Here is a 24,577-nt window from a genome sequence, read left to right on the forward strand (position 1 = left end):
TCCAAGCCTTTGAAAAATTTTCGGGATGTCATAAAACTGACACGAGATTTCGGAAATGAGCTTCCTAAGTTGTTCTTCATTTGGAGAGAGGACTTCTTCAAACACTGAATTATGAAATTACATTTGAAATGTAAAAAAGCTATGCAAATAAATTTGATCCGAATCCATAAATCTTAAATATTTCCATTTCATCATGGGAATAAAGCGAAAAAATATTCAACCTAATTCATTCTACCGAATATTAATGAGTGAGTTATATATATATTTTTTTCCCGAGGCTCCTAGAGTGAGCATAGGTCCTCAATAAACAAATTAAAATTAATTTTATCTAAGGCTAAACAGTTAATTTCGTTCCACGCTTTTCTTGCTTCTGCGTCGACCTGACGCCTCCACGTACAGGCTGGTCTCTCACGTCTGCGGCTGCCTTGAAGGTTCCAATCCCTTGCTGTTCTTGTTATGTCATCGTGGGGCCTTCTCAACGTGTGACCGATCCATTTCCACTTACGGCGTTGAAATTCTATGTGGACTGGTGTTTGCTTGGTCACGATCCAGATATCAGCGTTACTAATAACCTGGGGCCAATATATGCGCGTAGGCAACGATTAAGAAAGGCTTGCAGCGACTGTAGTACACATGCCGATATGTTCCAAGTTTCCCACCCATACAATACTACGGATTTCACGTTGGCATTGAAAATCTTGAGTTTGGTATGCCTGGAGATGAGAGACGCACTCCACACCTTATCCAGCATGCCGGATGCAGCGCATCCCTTGGATATACGCTTACGTATGTCAGCTCCTGACCCGCCGGTTTTGGAGATAATGCTGCCCAGGTAGCAGAATTCATCTACATCTTCCAGGGCTGTGCCGGCAATCTGAAGAGCTTGCGATTCGCTGGTGTTGATGCGCATAACTTTAGTCTTCGCGATATTGATTTTTAGTCCAGTTTGTGCTGCGGCCTCGCTTACCGCATGAAGTTTTGCTGATATGTGCGAATATTTATGCGACAGCAGATATGCAGGGTGGTTGAAAAGTAATGAGCCTTATTTTTTTAAGCAGTTTTATTAAACCTTATACAAAAAATATTCTTCAAAATAGGACCCTTGAGCGTCAATTCAACGCTGGTAGCGGCCCTTCTACTGCAGGAAACTTTTTTTAAACTCATCCGTCGGAATCGCGTTTAATTCGGCTGTCACAGTTTTTTGGATCGCCTCGATGGAGTCGAAACGCCTCCTCTTCAGCTTTCTTTTCAGGCGCGGAAACAAGAAGAAGTCCGGAGGGGACAGAAGCACCGGAACCCGCATCTTGGCCAATGCAGCGGTGCAGAGAAAGGCGGTGTGCGCCGGCGTATTGTCGTGATGAAGGGTCCAATTGTTGACGAGGTCGGGCCGAACCCGGGCGACGCGGTTTTTTAGCCGAAGGAGCACGTCTTTTTAAAATGCCGCGTTTGCAGTGCTTCCTGGAGGTACAAACTCCTTGTGGACGATGCCTCGAGAGTCGAAAAAGATGATCAGCATGGGTCGTGGCGACTGGCTCGTGTTTCATTCCGCACCTCTCTCTTGCGCTCAGGTAAACCTCCTTGAGTAGCCCAATGGTTTCGGTACTCGTTTTGTTTAGCTTTACGCAAAATTTCATCGAGTAACGTTGCTCCAACGATCGCTGCATTTTCGCCACTGCAAAATCCTAACACACTTTTACAACAGCTTTCACGCGCGGAGCGATGTTGACTGCACCGCTGTTGTCAGCGAACTGGGACCGGTTTCTAGTGAAAGGCGAAGGTCCAACGATCATTTTCCCTCACCAGCCGGTTCGGTTGATCGCTTGGCAGACGCTCCGCACGTGAAGGCTCATTACTTTTCAATCAAACCCTGTATGTCATCAGAATAGTCTAAATCCTCCAGGTGGCCACGCATACCCCAGGATATGCCTCTGTTAGTCGCACAGGCTTGCCGCATTAGTAAATCCAGAACTAAATTGAAAAGAAGCGGAGATAGTACGCAACCCTGCCTTCCGCGATTACTCGCAATGTGTTAACATGATCAACGGACGCGCAATGTGCGTTAAGAGGAGTGAGTTAAGAGGAATATTAATAATTGAGTTAAGCTACGCTGGCTGGGTCATGTCGTCCGAATGGATACAAATGCTCCGACTCTGAAAATATTCGATGCAGTATCAGCTACTAGAGAGGTACCATGACTAGAGATTTCTCGATACCATCTAGCCAGCGATAATTTTAGTTGTGTCTGGTATGGGGATAGGGTATCCAGTATTGAACAAATTTCGGTAGAAATTATAGCATAGATTTAAGTATCGGGTAAAAAATTTAAATACCATAATAAAAATCAGAGGTATTTAATTTTTTTATTTTTGTAATTGGTTTGTTTGAATTTTAAAAGAGAATTGCACAAAAATTAACGTTTGTACGTTTCGCATAACGGATTGAGCAGAAAAATCGTATTCACTGACGGGGGTACAAAAAATCAATTTATCTAAATAAATAACTGCTTTCAATTCAATTCAATTCAATTCAATTTATTTATACAAATAGTACATAGTAAGACTAAAGTCTTTTAATTGTACTTCAACAATATTATAAAAAAAAAAAAACTGGAATGTTTTTAACTTACAAGTTTCTTAATCTAAATTTTACGCCAGTTCATTTACAATTCAATTCAATATATTTAGCTTAACTATAATAATAATAAAAAAAAGAAGCAGTAGGAGAAGAAAAGAAGGATTTAGAAAAGAAAAAGAAAAAGCAAAAGTAGTACGAGTAATTAAGGAATGTAAAGAGAAATGTAATGCGCTACTTTAATGCAATCAAACACTTTTAAAATAATTATAGACTTGTGCCCTGAAGTTAGATCTGTTAAGTCCAGCCTTCACAGTGTCGGGTAATGAGTTCCATACTTTAACAGCGTTAATGAAAAATAGTCTAGATGATGGTAGGTAATTAAATTTTGGAACGATGAATTTGTTGTGTCTGCGAGACCTTACTGGTATCAACTTCTCTGTCAGGTAGGAGGAGACCTGAATAATATAAGTTTGCACAAAAATATGCAATTCCTAGCAGCTAAATAACTATTAAGGCAACAGCCTAATAGCTTTGATCTGAAGGCTGAGATATGGTCATATCTGCCAATCCCATATACATACCGCGTGGCGTTATTAAATGCCACATTAAGTTTATGGCAAGATGTGGAGTCGAGTTTGCTGTATACCACCTCAGAGTAGGTGATGAGAGGCATAATTAGCTGGAGAACTAATTTGCGCCTCGTTTTCTCTGGCGTGAATGTTGCGGAGACACTCAGCTTTCGCAATGTAGCGTAAATATTCCCCACTACCCTATTTATATGGTCAGCACAGGTAATTTTTGTGTTAAGAATAAACCCCAAATTTTTTACCTTATCCATAAAGGTAAGGGAACTTGTACCTATCCACAATTTAGGGATATTGTCAACATGCACAACACTATTACATATAGGTAAGACATATGACTTTGACGCGTTCAGACATAAAGAGTTATCATTAGCCCATACAGAAATAGCAGACAAATCACTGTTTATTTTGAAACATAAATCTTCAACGAGACCAATACGACTGGACAAGTACAATTGTATATCATCAGCATACGCATGGACATTCACGTGCTGACAAACGGTAAAAACATCATTGACAAAAAGACTGAATAAAAGTGGACCAAGAATAGACCCTTGCGGAACACCAGTTTGTACGTATCTAGACTGAGATGTTAGTTTACCGGTCTTGACCTTCTGCGTTCTGTTACTAAGGTAGCTGGCCATGAGCTTCACCGCACTGTCTTTGAAGCCGAAATAGTGTTTAAGCTTCAAACATAATAATTTGTGATTCACTGAGTCAAATGCTTTAGAAAAGTCAAGTAAACAAAGTAGAGTCAAGTCTCCGTTGTCAAAACTAATTCTAATGTCGTCAAGAAAAATATTTCGCAAGGGACAGAAAACAACCAAAACAACTAAACAAGCACGTGACATTTTTCAAAGGGACGGAAAATAAAGTTTAATTTTTTCCCACTCCACTAAAGGATTTACTTCTAAATTAGGTATTTCACAACTCTTCCTCGTATTCCTGCCAAAAATCATATTTTTCTATTTCATTACATTCAGATTTTTCCTCGGAATGCCGAATTGGAAATCAGAAATCATTCTTTGCGAGTTCTTTTAACTCTGATCTGGCTTTACCCCAAGCAACTGCGTTCGTGAAATGAATATCCTTAAACCGAATATCCTTAAACTCACTCTTGTAGAGTTAGTACTCATTCGACTCAACTTTGCTATTGTATTCGACATGTCCAAATCGACGTTTGTTTTCAGGAAGCAAGACTTTTTTTTTTTTTACACATTAAATGATCCAGAAGGCCATATTTTTTTAGTTGACAATTCCTAACAGCAAATATCTAAGACTAGCACTAAGGCCGATATAAATGCCAACCTTGAAATCCAACGGGGGATCTCCCTTCCCAACAAGTGCTACTTTGGACTAAGTACACAATTGAGTAGTAAAGTCCTCTCTCGACGAACAAAATTAACGCTCCACAAGGCTCTCATCATGCCCGTCCTAACGTATGACGAAAAGGCTTGCACGGAGACAATATCCGTTGAGGCGTTACTTGAAGTATTCTAGAGAAGGATTTTGCCGAAGATGTTTGGGCCTTTTCACCTTGGCGACGGCGAATATCGCAGCCGAAGGAACATTGAGCTGTATGAGCTGTTCCATGACACACGAAGTGTAACCAATTATAAAGGCCATAAATTTGCAAAATTACTTTTATTCAATTCAAAGTAAAATACATATGTGTGAAAATAATACAAAATTAAGAATCAATTTACTTTTGCTCTATATGACGACCACCTTTTGCTTTGACTATGGCCTTGAGACGGTCCAGAAACGAATCACAAGCTGCCCGAATGTGACTTGCAGTTTGTTGTTGTTGTAGCAGTAGTGTAATCACCGGTCGTCTTCGTCAAGCTCATCTAACGGTAGGCCCAGGAAACTAGAAGTTTCGACAGGTTGGATTCAGAGGGAGAGGGGTGTTAGATGAGCGGGTTTGATGGTGCATGTGAAAAGGTGGTTAGTGTCGTGCGGAGTGACTTGCAGGTATTTTGACCCACTCGTGGACAATGGCTGTTTTCAGCACTCGAGCCTGGTGAATCTTTTAGTTCGGACCTTTATCTCCAAAATGGTCCAAAGAGAATAGTCCATCAGATTCGTGTCTAGTGAATTCGAGTGCCATTGTGTGGACGTTATGAAGTTCGAAACGTTATTTTTTAGCCACTCTTGGTTCACTCGAGCTCACTCAGACAGTGCTAAGTCCTGTTGAAACATATATTGTCTGCCATGGAAATGTTTGTTTGCCCATGGCTTCAAAGCAACCTCCAGAATACTTTCCCAATAATGTTACGCATTTACCTTGACGCCAGGCTCGATGAAAACGATTGGACAGTGCCCATCTGCGGTTACAGCGTCGGAAACAATTACCTGTGGCGGGTGCTGCCTCCTGGTGGCGAATCGATGACTCAAATTCTCTTATGAACGGCCGATCAAATATACCCTATCGTTTTGGGAGTTTACGAATTGCTCAATTTGAAAAATTCTCTTATCAGAAAACACAAAGTACGAAAATTGACCGCTTTCGGCCAAGCGAAACAACTTCTTCGCTCTCTCAAGTCTGACCTGTTTTTGCTTTCGTGTGAGATCACGTGCGTTTTAAATCTTCTAAGGCTTGACTTTGAGCGGCGGATGCTTTGTTTAGATATTTTCAATTATTTCGCCATTTGATTGGGACTTTGTAGCAGATTTCGCTCGAGTCGCTTCTTCACTTTTTGAACCATTTCACGTGACGTCTTTTCATGACAGTTCGTTGTGCTACCAGTATCATTGTAACGAGTAATGGTGCGATAAACAAAAACCTGATTTACTTTAAGGTGCTAGAGCTCACGAACAGTCGCTGGTTGTGATTATCCAGCCAAATATAATGCAATCACACAATTACGTTTGAAATCCATTACTGATTTTCTGTTTTTCGTGTTTACTCTCGGCAAAAGGCTTCCGCGCGCTTGTGAACAATGCTCTGGACTGTCATTTAGCCAACAAAGAGCTGATGCCCGTATATTAGCTGCGCGAGCGGTCTGAAGTTGCCTACACTTCGAGTGACGGACTCTACAGACATAGCGAAACGAATAAAGATCCAGCGGCTACTTTGGCTGGGTCATGTCGTTCAAATGGGTACAAAGACTCTGGATCTGAAAGTATTCGATGCAGTGCTAGCTGGTGGTAACAGAGAGAAAGGAAGGTCTCCTATACCTTGGAAAGGTCAGGTAAAGAAGAGTAGTTTTTCTTTGAATTCATTCGTTTTTTTATTTTGTTTATAGAAATTAAAAGTTTAGAGACCTATGCACATCTGTAAATTTAAATAATGAAGTTAAATTTTAATTTTTATTCTTTGTATATATTTTATATTAAACACACTATTTTCAAAATGAGGTTTATCGTGCGGAGTTTTTTGGCAAACGGTTTTTTTTTGTATTCTCCATAAGCCAATAACCAAATATTCTTGCATTTCCGTAACCCACAAAGCGCTTTATCACGTGGCTCAGTTTTTTCAATCATGTTGGGCTCAATGACTTGACAAGAACCATAAATCATAAATTTCAAACCAGCCTGCATACTCCCAGCAGATGGAGCAGTAATAATATTATAGATTGCTCAACACTCATTCTTGCCGTACCTTTAATTGCCTAGCATCACTCGTACGTCCCACGTGGTGCATAAAAATAGTCCAATAAATGGTAGAGCGCATACATACATATGTACATATGCATATGAGTACATGTATATATGCATATTTATTTGTTTATGTGTGAAGGTATTTATGCATGCGAAGCTCTCGAAACTTTTTAATGCCATTGAGACAGAATAAAATAATTGATATCCTCTGCTGTGAGACAAAAACACAATAGCAAACTCGCTCACACATTCTTGCAAACGTATATGTAAGTGCAGTGCATCAGTTATATTTGTCAAAATATTATAAATATTCTGGCACTCACCCACCCTCTCATTAGCCTGCCTTGGGGAGCAGATTGTTAATTAAAACGAACAATAAATGACAATCGAAAAGTCGAAAAGCTGAACAGAAGCAAACAAAAGCACAAAGTGTGAGAGAAAATGGAAGAGAAAGTTATTTACTATATATGAGAGCACAGTGAGTGGTGAGGAAGTGCACACATTCGAGCACACGTTTGCGTGGCTGTATATGTTTATATCGGATTGTATTGTATCATATACAAATACCTACAAAGGGATTTGGTTGTAGTCTGTATTTATGTGGAATATTTCGGCTATTCGGCTAGTGTCCAGCTGTCCACAACAATTCATTGCACCCAGGGAAAGTGAGAAGTTTTTGCAACGATATTTTAGCATTGCGAATTTCAAAAATTTCGGCAGTGCCATGGGAGTTGAGCCATTTGTATGGAATTTAATATTGTTTTTTTTTTGTTTTTGTTTTTTTGATTCCTTAAAATGTAGGAAATTTGGTTGGCTGTGAGAAAATTGGTTATGCTTGTGGTGTTTTGCTTTAGTATGTCAAGTGCAAAAGTTGCAGAAAAAAAACACAAAAATGATTTGATGAAAATTTTCATTTAAATTTGCATAGAAAGAACAGTAATTTTACGCTTGAATTATTTTTCACAATTCAGTATCTTCTGTTGGCCTGATTCAGTTTGGAAATTTGTGTATTTTTAAGATTCTTTTTTTGTGGTGTAGTTAGTGTCAGTTTACACAGTAAATTTCCAAATAATAACGCAATACTTGAAAAATATTTAGCTATATTTTCATTGTGCAGCATTGAAAATTGAGCGAGTGATAGTGAATCTGAGGGGGCGTCTAAAAAAAGAACGAAATTCCCAAAAACAGGAAAATTGAAATGCAATTGTTAAGGAAATATTTCTCCTGTGAGGATTTTTTTTATGACGATAAAATTTTTCGTAGGGCATTGATGCCGAAAAACCGATTTGCGTGCAACGAATCGGCTAATTTGTTATTGTAAGATTAATATCTGGTCAGTCCATAAGTTTGTGCGTATTTTACCCATAATTTCACGAAACTATTTATATTTTCTTTGATATATTGTGCATTCAATAAGTGATTTTAATCGCGGATAGAAGCACGTGTTGTTAAAAAATAAAATGGAATCTTCGAACGCGTATAAAAGGCATATTTTGTATTTTTTTATAAAAGTGTTGAAAATGCAACAACTGCTGCTGCAGAAATAAACACTGTTCACAGAGAGTATACCGTGAGTGTAAGGACTGCGAAAAAGTGGTTTTAAAAATTCCGAAGTGGTAACTGTGACGTGGAGGATGCGCCGCGCGCTGGTCATCCTGAAGTCTTTAACAACGACGCCTTGCTCGAACTCGTCAAAGCTGAGCCAAATTTGACAGTCGATATGATAGCTCAGAGGTTAAACTCATCGCATGGAACCGTTCACAGGCCCCTGGTTCAGTTGGGAAAGGTTTCAAAGCTGGGAAAATGGGTTTCGCATAGACTTTTCGTCGCCAACCTTCAGCAGAGAGAGAATAGTGAATGTGTGTTCTCAGCTGCTGCAACGGCTTGAAAATGAAAGTTTTTTGAACTGTATCGTTACTGGTGATGAAAAATGTGTCCCTTAAAATAATCCTGTTCGCAAACGCCAATGGTTAGATAAAGATGAAACCTAGAGATGACCCCTAGAGATGGCCTTCACCCCAAGAAAATTCTCCTGTCTATTTGGCGGGATATGACCGGTATTGATATTATTATGAACTTCTGGAATCAAACCAGACGATAACTGCTGCTTATTATTCCCATCAGCTATCAAACCTGAATGATGCACTTAACAAAAATCTACCGTCTTTAGTAAATAGACGCAAAGTTTTTTTTCACCACGACAACGCAAGACCTCATACCGCAAGGCAAACCTTAGGCAGGCTGAACGAGCTCGGATGGGAGCTAATGCCGCATTCACCATACTCTCCGCATATTGCACCATGTAATTATCACCTTTTCCGTGGACTTCAATCCCATATAAGTAACAAGAACTGCTCCTCAAAAGAAGCTAATAAAAGGGATATCGAAGCGTATTTTGGCTCCAAGGACAAACAATTTTTTGAGCAGGGAATTAAAAATTTGCCTAAACATTGGGAAGAAATTGTAAATAATGAAGCAAAATATATGATTCATTTTTTTTTTTAATAAAATTTTCATTAAATTATTATTATTCATGATTTTGAATAATGGAAATATTTATTTTGATATTTATGCGTGCCATTGCTTGTCTGTTTGTATGCTGCAGTTGTCCAGTTCGCAAGTGTCAAATATGATTGGGGTACGACGCTATGTGCAAAAATTATAAATCTAACGATAGTGGGATTCATTTTGCAACACACTGTAAAGGAATATTTAACTCATGAAAGTCATTGAAAGTCCATTAGCTCAATTTAGTTTTTGTACTAATAAAGCGCCAACTAATTTTTCAGAAAAAATTGCGCATTTCGAAGGTCTTAACTAATTTGGACTACTGATTCTGGCACGTAAAATTTACAAATAAATTTATGTTCTTCCTCAAAACATTTAAATTTTGCTCAAATTAAGCATTGCTCTCAGCACCAATTCACTCCTAATTTAATTGAAATTGCAGAATCTATTTACCAACACAATTTTTTTACGAATGTTCACAACTGGGCCTGTCTCTTTCATAATTTGTTAAAACACATTTTCCCACTTGCAAGCCATTTGTTGCACACATTGAAATTGTCGCTGATAATACCAATTTTGTCATTGCTGTAATTCACAATCGAATGGTGTCGTTGCCATAATTGGGATCATCAAACACGTCGTCCATTCGCCCACACAACACACCAAAACACAGCACAAATTACCATTAATGACGTCCTTATGACTGCAAAAATCCATAGCGTTGACTTTAGCTACTGCGTCTGCCTCTGCGTCTGCGTCTGCGCTAGCATCAGCGATACCGTAAATTTCAAACAAATCGAGCAATTAAACTTAGAACAATGCTAGGCGACAAGAATTTAGTAAAATGTCGGCATGCAGCCGTTTGACCCTCGAAGGTGCACACAGCCACAGTCAAGCCTACTCATGCGTATATAATTGTATGTATGTATATATGAATGTATGCACTAAGAGCGAGCTGCCCAGTGCATCATGCGCTGCCACTACCAAACACCCAGTCAGCCGGTGTCTGCAGATTCCAATGTCTCTTACCGGCAGTCTGCCTATTTAAATGATCAAATCTACCATTGGCGTCGGTTCGCTCCATTTCCTGTTGGTGAGCCCAAACTAGCAGGATTGCCGGAACAATTCCTTGGCTGTGCTAGTAGTTTGAGTAGGCCATGTTCCAAATACCTACTTTTGTCTTACGCTTACCAAACCAGTCAACTGAGGCGCTGCTTTGTTAAGAGGCGACCATTTTTTGCTTTTATTGTCTGTAATGAAAGAACATTGTTTTTAGTGGCGGCGGCAACTGTGGTTTGGGCAACATTTTTTCCTTGTTTGCCAGCTGCGATAGCTGCATTGCCTGGGCGCACAGCGACGGCTGGGTGGTTCGTCTGCGTTTTGTGGTGTTCTGTAGCTTCATTGTGATTTCACGTCTAATTTCATTCAATTAGTTTTGCGAGTCTGGTCGGCAGCCGCATGAAATTCCTACACTCGTTAACAACAGCCCTTAATGGCAGGCATGGCAAGCAATGAGTGGGCTCAGTATCAGGTTGTGCTGGCAATTTCTTGTCACCATTGCGGCTGTGAATACAATTGGCTGCTTTGCTTTGCTTTACTGACTTGCTTTACAATCCACAACTCGTCGTGGCTGCTTGGAATTTGGCCACTGAATTGCTATTTGTTTTGGTTGCGCGCTCCCCACTTTGCCGCTCCTCTTCGCCAACCAACGATTTCAAGTATCGAGTGGTGCCATTGCATGCGATACGATTTCATGTTAGGTAAGTTGGCTTTAATGAAGCCATTTCCATGCTAATGTGCTTTGCTGTCGAATCAGCGAATTACGAGTAGCTGTAATGTCAGCACAAAAAAGCTTTTGAGATTTGGCATAATTTGCTTCCTAAATTTTTTTGTATAATTTATACATTTTTCATGTATCTGAATGTGAATTCGAATGGCACTCGAAAAGACTGCAGCAGAAAAGCGATTATTTATTAAATTTTCTGCTACTAAATGCAATTAGAGCATACGAGTATAAGGAGCAATCTAGTCTCAATTGTGTAATTTTCATATTTCACAAATTTGCCCAATTTATATCTCTACTTTCTCGATGGTGGCGCATAGCCCTGGGATGCTTTTGTATGTCAGAACTTCCGTACAGTACAAATATTTCCGCACTGAAATTCAAGTCTTCTGCTTAAAATTGAAATACTTGGGGGTGACAAAAAATTGGTGTATTCAACATTGTTCAGTGGAAAAAAGTAGGGGTGAGTTATAAAAAGTGATATATTTTTTGGAGAAAAAGTAATCCATAATTTTTGCATAAATCTCAAAACTTTAATTAAGATGTTCCGGATTGTCCGATTTCTTTCAAATAAGCACCGTTTTGTTGTATAATTTGTTGCCATTTTAAAGGTAACTTCGTAATGCCTCTCTCGTAGAAGTCTTGGACCTTATTTGCGCAAAACTCTAGTAATCGATTTTCACAATTATCGTTCAATACCGATTTATTATCACTCAGGAAGTTTTGCAATGAGAGAAAAAGGTGGTAATCGCTTAGTGCCAGGTCCAGATTATATAGTAATAGGTCTATGAATAAGTTCGTGCGGTTTTTTTTCGAAATTTGAATTTCGGATCATTCCCATGGCTTTTAAACGTTTGGAAATGGTTGATTGATCAACTCCCAAAGTTTTTGCAACCTCTTCTTGCGTTTGAGCCGGATCTTGATCGAGCAATTCCTCCCATTCGGTATCCATGAACTTTGGCGGCGCGGCCAAAATCACCACTTTTAAAGCGTGCAAACCACTTCTGGCACGTTCGCTCAGCTAGAGCATGCTCACCATAAACTTCCACCAAGATACGATGACTTTCGGCTGCTTTTTTCTTCATATTAAAGAATTCCCCGCAAAAACACATTATTTGGCACGAAATTCGACATTTTCAAGTGTGGTAAAAATATTGTTGTTTACGCTTCAAATAAAAAACTTATACTGACGTTTGTGCCTTACGACAGTAGCTCTCCAATGAATGTTTGGAAATGTGGATCGATGGAATAATAATCAAGTTACGCCATCTGTTGTAAAACCGCACGAAGATGCATTAAAACTTCCCAACCAAGCTCTCTATGCACCTTGACTCCATGCCATCAGGAGTCGTACTTGAAAAGAGATACCGTGTAGTGCTGCCAGAGGCTCAGTTGTGGTCAAACTCAGAAAATAAGCCCGGCAAACACTGTTTTCGCATTTTTGCGGATGGCTCCAGGACCGAGCATGGCTTCCGCTCTGGGGTCTACGTGGAATCCAGCGGGACAAAACTGCGCTTTGCTCTTGGAATGCATGCATCTGTGTTTCAAGTGGATGTGTATGTGGTTCAAAAAGCGATGAACTTTGTTGTGGGAGGCAGATCTATACGGGTCGCAGCGACAGCCAAGCTGCGCTTATGGCCTTAGACAGCCCCCCAACTACATCAGAGGTAGTCAAGTCCTGTAAATCCAGGCTGAACTATGTCGGTAGACAAAATAGGCTGATGCTAACATGGGTCCCGGGACACGAGACCTCTGACTCCTTAGCTAAGATGGGCTCTGAGGACAACTTCTTTGGCCCAGAGCCCGTTTTGCCACTCGCTTCTGCGGCCATCAAAGCCACGGTTAGCAAATGGGTAACTACCACCCACAAGCGAGCTTGCCAGGCTGAGAGAGGCTGCAGATGGACTAAACTGGTGCTACCTGTCATGTCCAATCGACTCTCGCAAACCCTTCTGTCATAAAGCAGAGGGGTGTGCCGACGGCTGGTTGGACTGATGACGGGCCACTCCATGTGCTTCGCCCACAGAAAGGTTGAGCATCTCAGACAGTGTACTCTGCTCAGCTTATGAAGAGGAGGATGAGACGGCGGACCGCTTTCTGTGCGTTTGCCCCGCCTTCGCTCGAATCGGGTTTGAGGTCATCGGCGCTAATGTGTTCAGAAGCGACCATCTTGGCTGCTTGGCACCTCAAGATCTACTCAGATTTCTTCGGAGATCGGGCTGATTAAAAGAAAATTAAAAGGGAATCCAAGTGTAGTACAATGGACTTAATTAATGTCTGAGTGCTGGACTTGCTAGTTGTCCCAACAAAAAAAAAAGCTACCGAAGCTTTTGACAATAAATACAGCGCAAAACCTTCCTGGCCAAACTTTTGCGACGTATTTCACAGACCGTTGATCTCCAAAATGAATCACCGGATTCAGATTCTGCGAATAAGCCGGTCATTCTTGGTAGGTTTAAAATTTTGAAAAGTGAGTTTTCCACCACTCCCGTGGTGGGTTTGCTATATGGACTGTGTGCGATTCAAACGTCCAATTGAACCACGTCACGCAAATTTTCCATCGCCAAAGTGTTGCTGAGACCAGGGGCGAACAGCAGCTTCTAAAATATTCCGGCAGTAAACTGACTTATCAATGTTTCCTCCTTGTTTTATTAAAATTAAGGCGCAAACTCCACCCCATACCATGTAAGCTTGCAGATCTTGGCAATGTTCAATAACGGTTGAAGATCCTGTAGCTTCTCTTGACCAGTTTGTGCCCCAATTTGACGTTTGCGGGTTTGTTCAACAGAAAGCAGCTTCTCATTCGTGAAAATGATTTTTCTGCTCAACTCTTAGAACCGGGCGGGTTGACGTTGGAACAGCTTTAATTTTTTCACGTTCTAATTTTTTTTGTTGTCATCTGTGAGTGTCGGGTAATTTTCTACCTTATAAGACTTGAGCACCGAGCTGAGCACGGATGCTTAAGCGGGACAAACACCTGATAAATGAACACCTAGATAAATATACTTTAGCATAGGAGGAAATAAAGGGTGGTTAAGTTTCAAAAGCCGGTGTGGATTTTGAATAAAATACAATTTTTTTTATGAAATTATTGTAATTTTTCTCTATTATGATAATATTGGTACGGTTCAATTACGTATAGAAGGATATATCGGCCAAATAACCGCCGCGGCCTCGGTGGCACACCTCCCTCCGATGTCCAAATTTTCGATGACGCTGAGGCATACTTGAGGTTCTATGCCATTAATGTGCCGAATTATCTCTTCCCTTAGCTCTTGAATTGTTGCTGGCTTACCGACGTACGCCTCTTCTTTCAAATAACCCCAAAGAAAGAAGTCCAACGGTGTCAAATCACATGATCTTGGCGACCAATTGACATTGCCGCGACGTGAGATTATTCGGCCATCAAATTTTTCGCACAAAAGAGCCATTGTTTCGTTAGCTGTGTGACAAGAGGCACCGTCCTGTTGAAACCACATATCGTCCACATCCATATCTTCCAATTCTGGCCATAAAGAGATCGTTATCATCTCACGATAGCGAACACTATTCACAGTAACTGCCTGACCGGCCTCATTTTGGAAAAAATACGGCCCAATGATCCCGCCGGCCCATAAACCGCACCAAACAGTCACTCTTAGTGGTTGCATTGGTTTTTAGGCAATCATTCTTGGATTATCATTCGCCCAAATGCGGAAATTCTGCTTATTGACGAATCCACTGAGGTGAAAATGTGCCTCATCACTGAAGATGATTTGGATTTTGATTTGAACGCCCGTTTTCATAATAAGCCTGAATAACTTGAACGCGTTGCTCGATTATGTATCTTTCCATGGTTCAAATTGAGTTTGAGTCTGAAATTTAAAAGTGTTAAATAAAGTGCAAAAAAACTTGACGTTTAGGTGTGGTTTAAATTCAACATCGGCCCTTAAAATTTAACCACCCTTTAGCTAAAAAATCGCATATTCAGAAAAAAAATATATATATATGGAAATACTTTATTTGCAATCTATCTTAGAATACAGATATTCAGCAAAAGAGATCTTATTACCTAATGACAGCATAGTATTTACACTGGTGCAAAACTACATAGAAAACTATAGAAATTTTTCTTTTTACAATTCTTATGCATATTTTATGTTATTAGATTTAATTTTTACTCGAAAATTGTATAACTTACTTCATGCATAACTTATATTAGAATTTTAAAATTTAGTGGAGCATTTTAACAATTTCATATTTAGCTCTTTTTTGTTTTTTTATTTATTTTTTTTTGTTTTTTTATTATTATTATTAAATTGACAAATTGAAAGGAATGGCAAGTCTAAGACATGATTGCGCTTTTATCGTCTAATTTCATTGGTTGTGTCCAACAAGCAAATAGCATTTGTGTTTACATGATTTGACAATCGTTCAATGTATCTCGTAGAATATACTGAGATTTCTCTCTTAACAAATGGAGTACCTAGATCCATGTGTATGGCTTCGTTTGTGATAAACCAAGGTGCATTAACAAGTGTTCGCAAGGTCTTTGACTGGTAGCGTTGCAAAATCTCTACATTGGACTTACTAGCAGTTCCCAAAAGCTGTATACCGTAGGTCCATATAGGCTTCAATATAGCTTTATACAATCTAACCTTGTTTTCTAGACTAAGTTTAGATTTGCCACCAAGTAGCCAGTACATTCTTTTGGTTTTATTTTTAAGCTGTTGATGCTTAGCTTTAATATGATTTTTCCATGTGAGGCGTCGATCAAGATGCATTCCCAAGTACTTGACTGTGTCGCTAGTAGGAATTTGATGACCATTTAAATACACTGGAGGACATTGTTTTCTTCTTAGTGTAAATGTAACACGAATAGACCTTTCATGATTAATATTGTAGTAATTTTCCATTTATTGAGCCAAGTTTCCAAAGTGTGTAAGTGATTTTGTAGCAGGGAGGAGGCCTCTGCAGGGGACTCACTAGATGCGATGAAGGCTGTATCATCCGCAAAAGTCGCCACTTCTACCTTTTCTGTTGTCGGCATGTCGTAAGTAAATATCGTATATAAGACTGGGCCTGAAACGCTGCCCTGAGGCACACCTGCGTTGATACTATATATTTCAGATGACGCATCTTGGTGCTTTACATAAAAGTGCTTAGATAAGATTTAAGCACTAAGTAAAAATGTGCTGGTAAAAGTTTTTTTTATTTTAAAGAGTAGTCCCATATGCCAGACTCTGTCGAATGCTTGTTGTACGTCAAGAAAAGTTGCAGAACAGTATTCTTTTCTTTCAATCGCATCTGTAATAACATTCACAATTCTGTGGCATTGTTCTGGTGTGCCATGCCCAACTCTAAACCCAAACTGTGTGGTTTACATTCAACATAGGCTCTTAAAATTTAACCACCCTTTAGCTAAAAAATCGCATATTCAGAAAAAAAAATATGCCGAGAAAATGCACGAGATCATCAGGAAAAAAATTTCTGAAAATCAATGTGATGTTGACGGCACCTCAAACTTACACTTTTGCGATATCAAAATTCAGATTTAATCGTACGCGCCCCAAATTTTTCTAAAAACTCTGAAAAAAAGAAGTTTGCAATTTTGAAACATTTCTTAAAGTTTTTCTAAATTCGGATTAAATGAAATTGAATGAAATATTGGTGAATTTTTTTTGCACTTTTTTTAAATTTGAAACCTGGATTTATCTGATTTTTGTTGGAAAACGCACTTCTCTTTTCATAAAAAAATTATAAAAGGAAATCAAAGAATACAACTAGATAAACAAGTAGTAAAGAAATGCTGAAAATTTGCCCATAAGTCTCCGTGCCATAGTTGTTTATCGCAGCGCATGTGCACTTTTGCAAGTTTCATGGTTTTACGTGCAATATTTTGCACTTACACATTTCTACCTACATATTTTTGCGAATGCCTCCTTCGTATGCCATATGAGCATGTGTTCAATTACTATATCCATAAGTATGTTCCTCCCCAACCGCTTTGCCATTTTAGCTTGAACAGCGCCGCCGTAGCTATTTACATAGGTGTGTGGAAGACCGCGAAAACATTTTCCATTAAAATATCAAAGAAACATAAAAGAGTGCAAACACTCAACAACAAAAAGCGATAAAAAATAGCAAACAGTTAGTCGCCATAAATTCACCTGCTGACGACTTTTATATGCAGCCACAAACAGATATACATACTGACATACATACATAAGTACGCAGTACTCATGCTTGTCGCTATTGCGCCTAAAAGTGCGCTAACGTACATTGGCTTATGAAATGTGACCTTTATATGCAAGCAAGCGAATTTAATCGACATATGAGCTTGTGTGCGTATGTATGTACGTATAAAAGATTTAGCTTCCGCGCTTCTGTCTATGTTTAGGTTGGATTTTCATAAATTGGAAATTTCTCCGCTAACGATATGTGACACTCTCAATGGTGCAGATAATAAACTTCTAGCTTTACTTTGCGGCCGACTGTGCGCATACACACATTTATGTATTGTATGTGGATATGTATGTATATATGTATGTTGGGTTTTATGGATCTGTTATTAACCTTATGTGGAATACACTGGTTTCCAACTTATCTGCTTTATCACAAAGGACTAATTTGATATTCATCCAAGTGTGGCCTCTCTCTGGGGGTAACCACTTCAACCTAACTTATATGCTTATGATCGATTCAGTTGAGAGACTACAACGTGTTCTTTGTTCTTGCTATGCATAGTACGAGCAATTTGTTAAAAAATTGATTTAATTTCGTTATCTAATTTCATATTTTGGATCTATACTTTTTCCAGCAGTACTCAAAAACGTGGCCGAATGGCTTGGTGTGTGACTATCGGAAGTGGGTACGTGCGAATATTTGGGCTAAGGAGATCAAATAATAGGAAAAGTTGTTTCTAAAAGTGATTGCGCCTCGGCAGGCAATGCTTAACCTCTGAATATAAAGGGTGGTTAAGTTTTAAGGGCCGATGTTGAATGTAAACCACACCTAAACGTCAAGGTTTTTTCTGCATTTCATTAAACAGTTTTCAATTTCAACCATGGAAAGATAGACAATCGAGCAATGCGTTAAAGTTATTCAGGCTTACTAAGAAAACGGGCGTTGAAATCAAAATTCATATCGCGCACTTCGTGATTTTTTCGGTCAATTTAATCGTCCAAATGTGCGTACAATCGGGAAAATTGTGCAAAAATTTGAGCAAACCAGGTCTGTAGGAGACGTGAAAACACCAGTGAATGCTCGTACAGCTCGTACTGCAGAAAATGTTGCTGCTGTTCCCGATAGTGTGTTTGAAGAGCCGTCCGCCTCAACTCATCGTTGATGAACATTATGAATAAAGACTTACATTTACATGCTTACAAGGTGCAATTGACTCAAGAACTAAAGAGTCTTGACCATTTCAAGCGTCATCAATGGTCAGAATGGTGGCAGGAAATGGCAACAGTGAATGACCAATTTTCGAAGAAAATTATCTTCAGTGATGAGGCGCATTTTCACCTCAGTGGATTCCTCGATAAGCAGAATTGGCGCATTTTGAGCGAATGATAATCCAAGAGTGATTGCCGTGAAAGTGAAAACCAATGCACCCACAAAGAGTGTCTGTTTCGTGTGGTTTATGGGCCGGCGGCATCATTCGGCCGTATTTTTCCAAAATGAGGTCGGTCAGGCAGTTACTGTGAATAGTGTTCGCTAACGTGAGATGATAACGAACTTTTCATGGCCCGAATTGGAAGATATGGATGTGGACGATATCTGGTTTCAACAGGACGATGCCACTTGCCACACAGCTAACGAAACAATGGCTCCTTTGCGCGAAAAATTTGGCCGAATAATCTCACGTCGCGGTGATGTCAATTGGCCGCCAAGATCATGTGATTTGACACCGATGGACTTCTTTCTTTGAGGTTATTTGAAAAAAAAGGTGCACGTCCATAAGCCAGCAAGAATTTAAGAGCTGAATGATGAGATAATTCGGCACATTAACGGCATAGAACCTCAATTATGCCACAGCGTCATCGAAAATTTGAACCATCGGATGGAGGTGCACCGCCGAGGCTGCGGCGGCCATTTACCCAATATTTTATTCCATACGTAATTGAGCTATACCAATATTATCATAATAAAGAGAAATGATAATAATTTCTTAAAAAAATTGTACTTTATTCAAAATCAGCACCGGCCCTTGAAACTTAACCATCCTTCAGTTTAGAATGTACAGCTACTTGATTCCGCTAGACTCTTTTTATGGTTCTCTGAAGTCATAGGTAGGTGAAGTCATAATAACCCAGTCGTTACATGCCCTCAAAGTCAGCATAACCCAGGTCATTGCTGAAGTTCAGTCGCAGCTATGCAGCAGAGTCTCTGAAAATTTAACCTTCCAGACTCGTGTCACCTTACACGGCTCCAACGGATATTGGAACTGTGCCTTATTCTTTACATAATGGCATACGTTGGTTTTTTTCAAATAAATAAAGGAATTTCGCTAATACCTCACAAGCCAGCTTAGTTTCTTTTGAGCACGCCGCCATTGAGCCCGTCGTCCTATACTTCAAACAGTGTGAAATGTCCTTTGAAAGCATCAGAAAACGTAAAATGTTCTTTAAGGGATATCGTCCTTCCCAGGCCAGAGTTCTCGTTTTCATCGGACGTTAAGTATCCAGGAATGATACCTGATTCCAACCTCAATTGAAAACTACACACTGAAAATCGGCCGATATAGCTTTCTACTCCTACAAATCCATGGTCGGCAAAGTCGTTCTTTGCATGTACAACGTAGTGGCGCTGCCAATTTTAACGTATGGATGCCTGGTTTGGTGGCAAGCTCATCGGAAGGACTATAATACCACTACACTGTATAGTTTACCCAGTGCTGCCTTTACTTCCCTTTGCCTTTTACGTTATTTCCATCGCTGTTCAAAGCGCAAGCAGATTAAAGGAGGTTGACCTCTGGAGATAGTCTCTCACGAGACATGGTAATATTTCACTGAACTTCGTACACATCTCTCTATCCGCAAACTGGAGTTTGAGGGTCGTGCCAAGGCAATATTTCCAAGTAGGCAGGGCTGAAACGAGAGGTATATCTGTACCAATTCTGGCACCTTCATTTTCACTGACGGTTCCAAGATGGAATTGGGAGTTGGAACAGGAGTTTCTCTAAATAAGTCAATACGAGAATATCTATTTCCTTAAAACTGCCGACTTGTACTATTTTTCAGGCTGACGTTGTAGTAAATGCTGCAGACATGCAAAATGCTTAGAAAGCGCGGTAGCGAGGGACAGTCAAGCAGCAATCCAGGTACTGACGATGCCGGGGTGCAGATCTGAACTGATCAACTCCTGTAAGGAGAAGATCAAAAATCTTCGATGTGCAGGTAACGTTTCTCTGATCTAGGTGCCAGGACATAGGAACATAAAGGGAAATGAAATTGGTGATGAGCTTGACAGGATGGCATTAACTTAATTGGTTTCAGAAGTCTCACACCCAGACATTAGCATCCCTGTGAGTGTTGTTAAAGAGGAATTGCACAACTTATTTCTCAGAAAAGCGCAGGACAGATTGAGATTCACAACACTTCTTAGCCTCTTATTTTAATTTATGATTTGTTTTTTTTTTTTGTTTATGGAGGTGGCAAACAGCTGTGAAAGCCGAAAAGTGTGAGACTTGTCTTTAGACTCACCCACTAGAAACCATACCCTAGCTCCGTTTCACTTCGGGAGGAAGAGCGGCCTATTGTCTTTACATGAAAATCTGCGCTACTATTCAGCGTGACGCAGTTTGGTAATTACTATTACTGACAGCGGTCCAATGTTCTCCTGAGTCAAGCATGATCTCTACTAGGTTACTAACCATTATTGGCTTCCCAACCCTATCACTCAAATATTGTCTTTCCAGCTAAAAACGAGAGCAGACAAAGCAAAAAAATGCTCTGCTCTTCAACTAGACTGTCACAAAAGGTGCAGTACGGGTCGTCTTCATACTTAAATCTATGCAGATAAGCTTTAAAGCTTCCATGCCCACTAAGTACTCGGGAAGAGGTAGAAATCTATCTGCCCATGCTTTCGATTTATCCATTTGGTGATATTCGGAAACAATCGATGCGTCCATCGTCAGTTCATAGAGTTCCTCCATTCTTCCTGCCACGTACGGATGATTCGCTCCCATTCTGTCTTTCGGTTAGTCAGCTGTGCTGGATCGGCTCACTTGGTTCAATTGCTAGCGAATGCGGCACTTATTGCGCACACAGCTTTCTGAAACCCAATACTGTAGCCACAATAGTGCCTATACTTCCCATTGAGAAACCTCGGGCTTCTACTAAGTCTAATATCCTGTATTTCTTCTATGATTTCTGGTGTTGTTGCGGGTTTTAGACATCCTTGGTGTGGATATTCTTTAAGGCTTGTACGGCCACATTTAAATTCATGTACTAATTGATGGACACTTTCAACATTCGTCGATAAATCTCCTCTGTTTTTAAACCTTCAAAAAATAAATCAAACAATTACTGCACGATTTCGAACCGAAAACTTATTGAACAACCTAGAATTGTAGAAGAAAAATTATGAAGTTTGTTCGTCTCATATGTAGCTATTTCGCTTAGCAGCAACTTTCTACTGCTGGGAAAATGTATAACATCAACAAATTGCCTGCAACAACATCAATTCCTGTCATCAGCAACAGCTTCAATACTTACATAAACAGTTTAACGAGCTACTCACACCAACTTGTTTCATATAATAAATAAAATTATATATGCGTGTGTATGTAGTACGCGTACATACACACACACAGCCATACATATGTGGAAAAGGTTGTGCACGGCACTTGCGAGGCTTTCATTGTTTGACTTCCTTCAGCTGCGTTGAATTATTTTAAACTTTCTCACTTTCGTCTGTTGACGACATTTAAGTTACTCACACACGCACACACACACACGCAATTTCACACCAAGTGCTTCTTTTGAACGTTTTTCACACTCAACTGACAGCGCGGAGTTAATCGGCGCGCGAAAAATTAAATAGTTCGAGTCATTTTTGTTTTGTTTAATTGAGAGCTGCTCCTTACAAAAATATTATTTCTTTGTGCTAATGAAATTCTTCTTGAGAATGATGAACATAAAACAATTCAGAACTTTAATATTTTTTCGAAAGATTATCTTTGGTGTAAATTTTTTATGCCAGGATATAAGAGACGAGCAAGCAGGTTTTCGCCCTCACCGAAGCTGTGTTGACCAAGCCAACACACTTCGAATTATAGTAGAACAATCAGTTGAGTGGTGCTACCCGCTCTACATGCTGTTCGTAGACCTCGCCTGTCACCCCTTCTCTTCACCATCGTTCTTGATGACGTCATGAGCCAACTGATCCTGCACAAAAAAGGCATCATATGGAGTTTCACCAACTATCTCGAGGACCTGGACTTCACCGATGACATTTGCCACCTCTCTCACACACTCTCTGAAATGCAAGCGAAGACGGACAAACTAGTCGCGCTGGCACGCATTGTCGGACTAGAGGTCAATATCGACCGAGGCTATGAGAGTTAATTACAATAACACCAGGCAGATATTCGTTGGCGGATGCTCGGTGGAGTTCGTCGAAAGCTTCTGCTACCTCGGCTGCATCATCACGGCAGATCGTGGATCAGATGAAGACGTCAACTGCAGGCTGAATCAAGCAAGCGTGGCATTCGGGCAAATGCATATAGTCTTGGGGAGTTTGCAGATCTCCAGGCGCACTTAACTACGAATATTCGGCTCATGCGTGAAGTCCTTACGATGGCTGGACTCTAACACCATCACACAGAGGCTGCGATCTTTCGTCAACAAATGCCTCCGCATCATCTGAAGAATATTCTGCCCAAACACCATCAGTAACGACGCACTGTGGAGATTAACGAATGAGGAACCCATCCTTAGGCAAATCAAACGCAGAAAGTGGCGATGGATAGGTCTTCCTCTTCTTAATTGGTGTGATAACCGCTTATGCGATTTAGACGGAGTTTAACAAAGCGCGCCAGTCGTTTCTTTCTCGTGCTAACCGGCGCCAATTGGACACACCAAGTGAAGCCAAGTCCTTCTCCACCTGATCTCACCAACGCAGAGGAGGCCTTCCTCTTCCTTTGCTACCACCATCTGGTACCGCATCGAATACTTTCAAAGCCAGAGCATTTGTATCCATTCGGACGACATGGACCAGCTAACGAAACCGCTGGATCTTTATTTGCTGCGCTATGTCTATGTCGCCGTAAAGTTGGTTCGTAAATACTCGAAGTCTTTTAGAACTTCAAAATTATAACTGTCAACAGTGACGTGGGTGCCGATACGCGAGTGCGACAGGAGGTACTTCGTTTTGTCCTCGGACACCACCAGGCCCATTCGCTTTGACTCTTTATCCAGTTTGGAGAAGGCAGAACTAACAGCGCGGTTGTTAAGACCGATGATGTCGATATCATCGGCATACGCCAACAATTGTACGCTCTTATAAAAAATTGTGCCTGAGCGTTTAAGTTCCGCGGCTCGTACGATGCTCTCCAACATCAGATTAAAGAAGTCACACGACAGTGAGTCACCCTGTCTGAAACCTCGTTTGGTATCAAACGGCTCGGAGAGGTCCTTCCCAATCCTGACGGCGCTGCTGGTGTTGAGCAACGTCATCTTGCAAAGCAGATGGATAGGCCACACACTTAGAAAAAAAAACAAGTAGGCTTCAAGAGAAGGACACTGGACTGGAAACCGCAAGGGAGCAGATGTCGCGGTCATGGGACGGTACAAAAACGACAGCATAGAACCGTGAACGATGGGAGAGTCTTGTCGAGGCCCTATGCTCCCGAGGGGAGTGAACAAGGAAAAAAACAAAAAAAAAAGGATAACTTGACTAGAAATGATTTCATTTAGTCCAGAACTGGTATCTACTGTTGTTTGAAGACGTCTTGTGATCATTGCGGTGACCTTCCACATTGTACAGCCATATAGCAAGATGGACTTGACGCATGCTTTGTAGTCGCAGCTTGACAATGCCGACCGACGCTTTGGCTGTGGTAATTCTGCTTGCAGCGTCAGTCTCAATTCCTCCATCTGCAGCGATCATGCAGCACAAGTAGCAAAAATTATCCATGTTTTCAGAAAACTCTCCACATTTTCAGAAACCTGGGCACCCACTCTTAAGAAATCTGATGAGGAGCAGTTCAGGTTAAATGCTTTTGTCTTTACAATGCTTGCTTCAAGTCCCGTTGGTTTTTAGATTGGTTTGACTTATTACGGACTCAAAACTCACCGTCGATATGAAAAAATGTTTCTTAGTAGTGAGCGTCTCTCAGTAAGCATATCCTTCATCGAAGTGCATTTCTGCAAAGGGAGAGCTTCTCATAAAAACCTTTTGCTTTTCACAGAGTTAATAAAACTGAGGGACCGTTTAAAGAGGGTCCCTCCGTGTAAGCCACATAATAATGCTGTACTTTAAATGGAGGTACCATCAGTTTTATTAACTCTCTTTTTCGTCACTAAACTATAGAAATGTAAGC

This window comes from Anastrepha obliqua, chromosome 2 (genome assembly GCF_027943255.1).
Source record: "Anastrepha obliqua isolate idAnaObli1 chromosome 2, idAnaObli1_1.0, whole genome shotgun sequence".
Classification (NCBI taxonomy): domain Eukaryota; kingdom Metazoa; phylum Arthropoda; class Insecta; order Diptera; family Tephritidae; genus Anastrepha; species Anastrepha obliqua.